This window comes from Gouania willdenowi, unplaced genomic scaffold (genome assembly GCF_900634775.1).
Source record: "Gouania willdenowi unplaced genomic scaffold, fGouWil2.1 scaffold_388_arrow_ctg1, whole genome shotgun sequence".
Classification (NCBI taxonomy): Eukaryota; Metazoa; Chordata; class Actinopteri; order Blenniiformes; family Gobiesocidae; genus Gouania; species Gouania willdenowi.
In genome coordinates, this window is record NW_021145148.1 from 6,340 (window position 1) to 15,165 (window position 8,826).

Consider the following 8,826-nt stretch of genomic DNA (forward strand, 5'->3'; position numbering starts at 1 on the left):
AGGTTCACCTCAAGTGAAGCATGATGTGGTTTTTAATCATGTGAGAAAGTAAACAGGACCAAATATAGAACTTTATGTTAAAGAACAATACACACACCTCATAGAGTGTCTCTGCTGGCTGTGAATCCTTGAATTTGGTTGATCAGATGAAATACGACCCAATAAGCTGTGTTTCTAATGATTAGATGGTTAACAATAACATAATACCATTATCATTTACAAACTGCAAAGATCTGGCCAGTATGGGGCTTGAACCCATGACCTTGGCGTTAATAGTACCACGTTCTGACCAGCTGAGCTAACTGACCTATGAAGCTGTAAAAATGTGTAAAAATATGGTTACGAGCAGTGCGTTACTTTTTACAGTAACTTGTACTGTAACGCAATATTTTTTTAAAGAAATAACGCCGTTACCGTTACATTATGCTGTGTTTGTCCGTTACTTTGCTAGCTGCGGTTTACTTCCTGTTTACAGTGGCTCAACATATTTTTGCGGGACGCTGTGCCAACCACGGTAAAACAGAAGAAGAAGAAGCATTGTCAGCATGTTTCTGTTTACATCACGTGCACCAATCATAGCGAGTCAAGAGCAGGACGAGCTTCTCAGAGTAGAAATACGCGTATTATTTTACTCATTTGTCTCCAAACGATGCATCAGTGAAGCGCTAAGCTAACGCTACATTGGTGGATGTGATGGAAGCCTCTGCACCGAAACAACAGCGTATAGATTTTAATGAACTGTGACTGTCGAGAAAAATGCTGTGAATTTGTTTTTCCACATTTATTTTTATAAGCATTTTCAACAGCAGAATGTGCACCTGGAATACACACAGCTTACTTTACATTACTGTGCTAAGGCTGAAAAAATACTGTTTTAATTTTGGAGCAGCTGTTTTGTGCTTTATATGCACATCATTTATGGTTGTTTTATGGCAGTTTTTGTAAAGCAGAGTTGGTCAAAATGTATTCCTAATGTTAATTCAGATTGCTTTCATTTATTTATTTTAAAAGGCTTTTTGTGTTTATGTTGAACATTGTTGCTAGTTTTTGTACTTAAACTGTAAGGGAACATTCTAAGGCTAAACACAACTGTTTTATGATGCTGAAGCCACTTTAATTTTTAATAATATTCAGGTTGTTTTGTGTGTTATTTATTTCACAATTCCTTGTAATATTTACAGTTTCTGCTGGTCTCAGATAAATAAACTGGTATTGAAAGAATACTTAGTGGTTCAGTCAGATTGGTGTTTGTAAAGATTAATACTGAGCAGAGTTTAGTTCTGTTAATGTAAATGATTATAAACTGTAGGGTTGGATACAGTAACATTTCATTTATCAGAGGTTTTTATACAAAACAATGTTAATACAGGGGCACAGTTGATCAACAGTGGATTATTATATTATTACAGCACTAATATGAAGCTGTACGGACACAAATGACCCAAAATAAATAATACATTCTTTAATTCTAAGTAACTCAAAAGTTACTTTTTGCAGTAACGCATTACTTATTTCAGTAACTCACACAACACTGGTTACGAGTTAAAGCGCTTACGGTTCAAAACACATAGAAAGTGGTGAGTAGACAATTAAAGCATGATATAACAACTGTAGCACAACTAGCATGTGGTTAAGATACATGGGTGTTTGTTGAGAGCTGATTGAACAAAGGCTATTGATTGGTAGCCTTTCAAATTGGTAAAAAAATAAAAATAAAGATTTGATGACGGAGTTGGAATTCCCTCATAACTGAGGACCAAAATAAGACCACACACTATCATAACTGTTGACATTAAGAAAAAAGTTACACCATGAGATGGATTTTTAGAGCCCCGCCCCCAAAACTTAAAAAAAAGTGATGCCCAGTTGTACATGTAAGTGGTGCAGTGTATATCTGCCATTTGAAAGATCGTCTATGCTGTCAAACACAGGGCCTCATAGCTCAGAGGTTAGAGCACTGGTCTCGTAAACCAGAGGTCGTGAGTTCAATTCTCACTGAGGCCTTCTCTGGCCTGTGGAGTGTGTCACTGGTTGTGATTCTGGTAAAATGTTTATTCTAAGAACAAAAACTTGATTTTAAAATACATTTAAATTTATTTCAAAATGAGTCAACTTGTATCAAGAAACAGCTTAATCATTTTTCACTATTACTGAGTCAGTTTTTACTTAGATTAGTTGTTTTCTTCTTGTTCCAAAGCTTTCATTTGCAAAATTAAAAAAATAAAATAAAATAAAAAAATAATAATAATTTGTTTATAGTCAGTATATTTCACTTATAATTGTGCTGTAGGAAGTTTGATTTCAAGTAATTTAATCTAATAATCATCCATTTCTGCTTATTTTAACGCTTTAGAATATTTATCAGGACCTTCTTATTTTAAGATTTAACATATTTTTTTCAATATTTCTTGTTTAGTAAATTTAACTTGCTGCATCCTGATTAGCAATCATTTATTAGCTTTAGGTTTGGACCAGACGTGGGCCACATAATACTCAGTCTAGTATTGGTCACACCCAAAAATATCGCTCAAAATACATACAGTATATGTAGAACTGTACATAGAACTGTAACATGGTTTCCCAGTTTAGCACTAAATTATAATTTTTATAGATTTTTCATGGCAATTACTATTACAATGTAAATTATCTGAACTCATTTCTAATGTAATTACAATTACAACAGCAACATATTTTTTAAATTACAATTATACCATCATTTTAATTTATGATCACTAGGGATGCAACGATTAATCGTGAGGCAGTTAAAAATCGATTCATAGGTATCACAGGTCACATCGATGCTCTGAAAAATTAATCGTAGGACTTTTTTTAAACAGCAGAGGCCGCTATCTATTTATCTTTCCAGAAGTGTTGGCGGCGGGCAGAATCTGCTACTACTTTATTTCTGGTCGCCTTCTACTCTTAAACATGTTCATAAATGATTCCTTACCCCTTTAGCACCAAAAGAATATCTGTAATATTACATGAATATCTGTAAAAGTCACATTTTTCTATTAGCTCTGTCTGCTAGCATAGCATCTCTTCTTCACCGGTAAATGAGCTGCATGCCAACCGACCACTGGGTTACCAGCGCCCTCTGCTGGTCCAAACAAATCTGACGTAAGAGACAGTGCAGAGTGTTTTTTTCCAGTCCAATTGTTAAGGCACAAAATACATTTTCAGTTGCACTTTTAAAAAGAAAAAAGAACTATTATGTAGTTTTGCATTGTTTACTAGAGAACCAGAATTTAAATTAATAGGTTTCTTCTTCATTTGTATTATTCCTTTATCTATTTCATTCAAGATTTATTTTTAGTTCAATTGCATTGTTTTGAATAGTTTATCAATAGTTATATATTCTTTTAAAATTATTTTAAAATAAAAAATAAAAGGAAAATAGTACAGTATTTTCTAGTTTCGTATCGTGAACTCACTATCATGAACTCAGTATTATAAAAATGACAGAAACCAAAAATCACCCAAAATCAAAAGTAAGGCTATAGCAAGGCATTTTGTTTTTTTGAAAATTAAAAAAAAAAAAAAAAATTGAGTTAGAACCATCATTAGGCCCTAAAAACTATGGCAAATATAATACACACACGTAAACAGGGCTAAGAAAGCAGTAAGGCCCAAAAAATTGTGAAAAACAAAAATCACCGAAAATCAAAAGTAAGGCATTTTTTTTCAAAAATTTCAAAAAAAAGAAAATTGAGTTAGGACCATCATTAGACCCTAAAAACTACTGCAAATATAATGCACATACTTAAACAGGGCTAAGAAAGCAGTAAGGCCCAAAAAATTGCGAAAACCAAAAATCACCCAAAATCAAAAGTAAGGCTATAGCAAGGCATTTTTTTTTTTTTGAAAATTAAAAAAGAAAAAAATTGAGTTAGAACCATCAATAGACCCTAAAAACTATGGCAAATATAAAGCACACACGTAAACAGGGCGAAGAAAGCAGTAAGGCCCAAAAAATTGCGAAAACCAAAAATCACCCAAAATCAAAAGTAAGGCTATAGCAAGGCATTTTTTTTTTTTTTGAAAATTAAAAAAAAAAAAAAATTGAGTTAGAACCATCAATAGACCCTAAACACTATGGCAAATATAATGCACACACGTAAACAGGGCGAAGAAAGCAGTAAGGCCCAAAAAATTGCGAAAAACAAAAATCACCCAAAATCAAAAATAAGGCATTTTTTTTCAAAAATTTCAAAAAAAAAATTGAGTTAGAACCATCATACGACCCTAAAAACTACTGCAAATATAATGCACATACTGAAACAAGGCTAAGAAAGCAGTGAGGCACAAAAAATGACAAAAAACAAAAATCACCAAAAATCAAAAATCAAAAGCAAGGCATATTTTTTCAAAAATTTCAAAAAAAAAAAAATGAGTTAGGACCATCATTAGACCCTAAAAACTACTGCAAATATAATGCACATACTTAAATAGGGCTAAGAAAGCAGTAAGGCACAAAAAATGATGAAAAACAAAAATCACCCAAAATCAGAAGTAAGGCTATAGTAAGGCATTTTTTTTCAAAATTAAAAATAAATAAATAAATTAGTTAGGACCATCATTACACCATAAAAACTACTGCAAATATAATGCACATACTTAAACAGGACTAAGAAAGCAGTAAGGCACAAAAAATGACAAAAACCAAAAATCACCCAAAATCAAAAGACTATAGCGAGGCATATTTTTTTCAAAAAATTAAAAAAAAATTAAAAATTAGTTAGGACCATCATTAGATATGAAAACACAACAACATAGGTTTTAAACAGTAAAGATAATAAAGTGCTTTTCTGTATCACAGATTACGTGGATCAGCTCCTAGACCTCCTATTTGAAAAGGTCTTGGAGGACTCCGCCCCAGCTGATGTCAATCCCCGTCCCTGTAGATCTGTCTGCTCAGTTTGACAGACCTGAGAAGCAGCAGGTGGTTGGCAGATATGTGTCCAGGTTCAGTCAAGGGCAGGTCTGAACCCCACATAATGTCCTTGGTCATCTGGGAACTCAGTTCTTATTCTTAGGACAACACAAGCAGGGAGAGGAACCCAAAAAGCCCCAACACCAGCTCACAAAGCTTCTATATGCCAAGTACCTAGAACCACTGAAAACACAACATATTGTGTAAAAATGTGTTTTGGATGACTTGTGTTTGTCATCAACAATAAAAGTTTCATGTTTATACATTGATTTGTGTGATTTCAGTCTTTCATTTCAAACATATTATCTCCATAGCTGTAGAGGTCCATAGTGTGCTCTATATACTGTATATATAATGAATGCATTCTGCAGGTAGAACACATTCAGACACACTACTACCAGACCTGGATGATGCACCATACAAGCAGGTGTCTTTAGAAGCTGATGTATTCTTCTTGTAACATATAGAAAATGAAAAGATAAGTGAGCCAGGCTAGCAGATAATAATCATTACTATTTCATTAACTAATGATTGACATTAGCTGTGGTATCTCCCTGGAGAAGATGTTTTCTGGCTCTGTTGCCATGGTTACACAGATTCCACAAGTGCACCTATGCAAAGAATGTGAATGAACATTTGAAAACACTGCCAGTGCAGTTTCATTTGGCTGTTTTTAACATCAATGTGTTTAACCATAAAGGCAGTCGACCACCAGAGAACGCTTTAACCTTTGTCTTGTGTTAGTGTCAGCACCGACTAGTTTTTAGTTTTTAAATACATAAAAGAGTCACATTCATGTGTTTATTGATCAAGGCTTTTTGACTTTGTCCAGAACCTCTATTTCAACAAATAAAATTAAAATAATAAAAATAATAATAAGATTATAATATTATAATGATAAGTGCACTGTCAGCTGACACACTGACAGACAGCTCCTCTCCTAACCAGCCCTGCTTCAACATCAACCACAACAACCACAGCCACTAATGTCCAGTGACCCCAGAGACATTTTATGTATATATATATATATATATATATATATATATATATATATATATATATATATATATATATATATATATACAGTACATACAGTGTGAACAAATTTAGTTACTGTACTGAAATTTTACTTGAGTATTATTTTTAGGGGATAATTTTACATTTCCACTGATGTCCTTATTACTCTACTATTACTTTTTTTTTTCAATCAACTTATTTTTTTCTTTGTCATTGGCCACGTTTACATTTAAGCTTTAATTCCTCTTTAATTCAGAATAAAAGTTAAATCATCTTTAATTTCACCTTGTAAACATTTAATTCTTTTTTTTTTTTTCACCTTGTCTGCACATGCTGTTGAAGGTTAACACTACAAGAAGTGCAATCTTTTAACAGCAATGCATATTTTATTATTGCAATTAAATAAATGAATTTTTTTCATTGCATAATTGTGACCATCACCAGCCCTCCCTAGGGAAGGGTAAATACTTTATTAAAGGGAGGATGTAAAAAAGAGAGGGCAGTGTTACACCAATTAAACATTTAATTCTTAATGCAAATTGAATCCCAACTTAAACTTAAATCTGAATTAGGTGGCTGGTTTATTCCGATTTCATTTCCGAATTAAATAATTCCTCTATCTTGTAAACACTTAATTCTGCTTTAATTTAATCCACTTAAACACTGTAATTAACTAGTATTTTCATTATGTACTTTATGTCAGTATTATTTTGGGCTGAATTTGAGTCTTTAATCATTCTCCACATAAAGTCTGTTTCTGTTTTTCTGTCCACATTCACACAAATAAGGGTCTACATGGTGGTAAAGTACATCAATGTCTGAACAAAACATTTGTCTAGTGCAAAAAAAAATGCAATTTTTGCCATAATTGCAATTTTTTGACAAGATTCTTTCACTGTCACTGATGTTTCCATGCAGGAAAATAGCAACAAAATGTGAAATGAGATCAAATTGTTGGTTATCTTTTACTGAGGCCAAAATGTTTGATAATTCCAGGGGATCTATTGGGGGATTTACCATACAGTTACAGATTGGTACAAAGTGCACAGCCATGTCCAGCTCATCATGTCAATCAGGGAGATCTGCTGCACCTGTAGAGTTGAGCACGACTGTGAGTTGTTGACAATCAGCTGGACTGGACTATATAAGGAGGATTTTCACTCTTCATTCAGTTGCTGTGAGAAATTGGATTCAGAAGGTTCTGCACCATGTGCTGGCCTTCTTTAAAGCTTGAGTTTGACTGTGAATAATTGATCCAAGTACTTCTATGATTGTTTGTGGTGAACACTGCCCTCTTAGTTTTGTAGTTTCCACCTAATTATTCTAATGAAAATTTGTAAATCATAAACTTAACAAGTCGTAAAACTTACAATTCTTCTCAAAACTAAAGATTCAGCATTTTTCCACTTATTAAAAATGTTATAGGTTATTCAGATGAATTGGTTTGTGCTAAATCAATTTTAACCTCACAGGTGTTTGCTTTTTTATAATGGTTTATAAAGTCTTTATGTTGAATGAATTAATCATGATTCCATTTAGTTGGTGAGCAATAAAAATTTGTCAAGTTTTGGTATAAATTGGTCAACACTCTAAATTAAGACTGAAAACATTATGGCATCTATAATTAACTATGGCAATGTTTGGATTGTATTTACTACTCAAACCATGACTCAGCAACAACAGTATGCATCTAAACTAACGTGTACACTACAAATTAATATTATTTATTATACAGTTTATATTGTAGTGTTTTTAAGTGGCCTGAAAGGCACTTTTTAAATAAAAGTAATTATTATTGATACATTAATGGGGTCAGAGGGTGGAGCTTAAAACCACAAAACCAAGAGTGTCAGACGTATCAGAAAACATTCATTTAGGTTTTAGGTTTAGGTTGTGAAAGGAGAGATACAGATAAATATTTTATATGTCTGGCCCTGATGTGAAATGAGGTTGACACCCCTGGTTTAATAAAAACGATTCTCACTATGCAACAAATTGAGAACGACAACCAGGGTTGACCCACTACAGAGTGGATGGACATCCAGGGTTGGTCCACTACAGAGTGGATGGACATCCAGGGTTGGTCCACTACAGAGTGGATGGACATCCAGGGTTGGTCCACTACAGAGTGGATGGACATCCAGGGTTGGTCCACTACAGAGTGGATGGACATCCAGGGTTGGTCCACTACAGAGTGGATGGACATCCAGGGTTGGTCCACTACAGAGTCGATGGACATCCAGGGTTGGTCCACTACAGAGTGGATGGACATCCAGGGTTGGTCCACTACAGAGTGGATGGACATCCAGGGTTGGTCCACTACAGAGTGGATGGACATCCAGGGTTGGTCCACTACAGCGTTGATGGACATCCAAACAGGACGTGACTCTGTAAATCAGGATGTTTGGGCAGCCTACCGAGGTCACACAGCAGCCGTTGCAGGTTAGAGAGAACAAGTAACTGCATCTACAGTTTAAGTAGGTTTGGTCAATCAAAGGTAATGATCACCTGCTGTAACACGTGCTGCTGCTGCACCAACGACATCTACTCACTCTCATGCTGCGTTCAAGGACCCTCGGAACTCTGCATTTTGGATTTGAAACTCTGACTTCAGTGTAGCAGACGCAGCACGTCCAAAATATCTCACAAACATGGCTTAAAGGAATAATATTAACAATAAAGGTAATACTGTTTATGTGTTTGTAACGACGAGGTGACGTTACTTATGAACTGTTACACTTATGAACTGTTGTATTTTAAAAAAGAGTCAATTGTAATACTGTGACAAACTGCAGTGCTTAATGAAATTAAGAGACACATTTTTGTTGTACTGGTTTAATTAATTTATTGGTCAAATGGTGAAGCACATGGTTCAG

The 8,826-nt window shown here is 34.2% G+C and overlaps 2 non-coding genes across 2 annotated transcripts; one reads left to right on the plus strand and one right to left on the minus strand.

Moving 5' to 3' along the window:
* Window positions 1-234: 234 nt before the first annotated feature.
* trnan-auu (transfer RNA asparagine (anticodon AUU)) lies at window positions 235-308 on the minus strand. Its single transcript has one exon. It is a non-coding gene; the product is annotated as a tRNA-Asn (tRNA).
* A 1,623-nt stretch (window positions 309-1,931) lies between these two features.
* trnat-cgu (transfer RNA threonine (anticodon CGU)) lies at window positions 1,932-2,004 on the plus strand. The gene has a single exon. It is a non-coding gene; the product is annotated as a tRNA-Thr (tRNA).
* The last annotated feature ends 6,822 nt before the right edge of the window (window positions 2,005-8,826 follow it).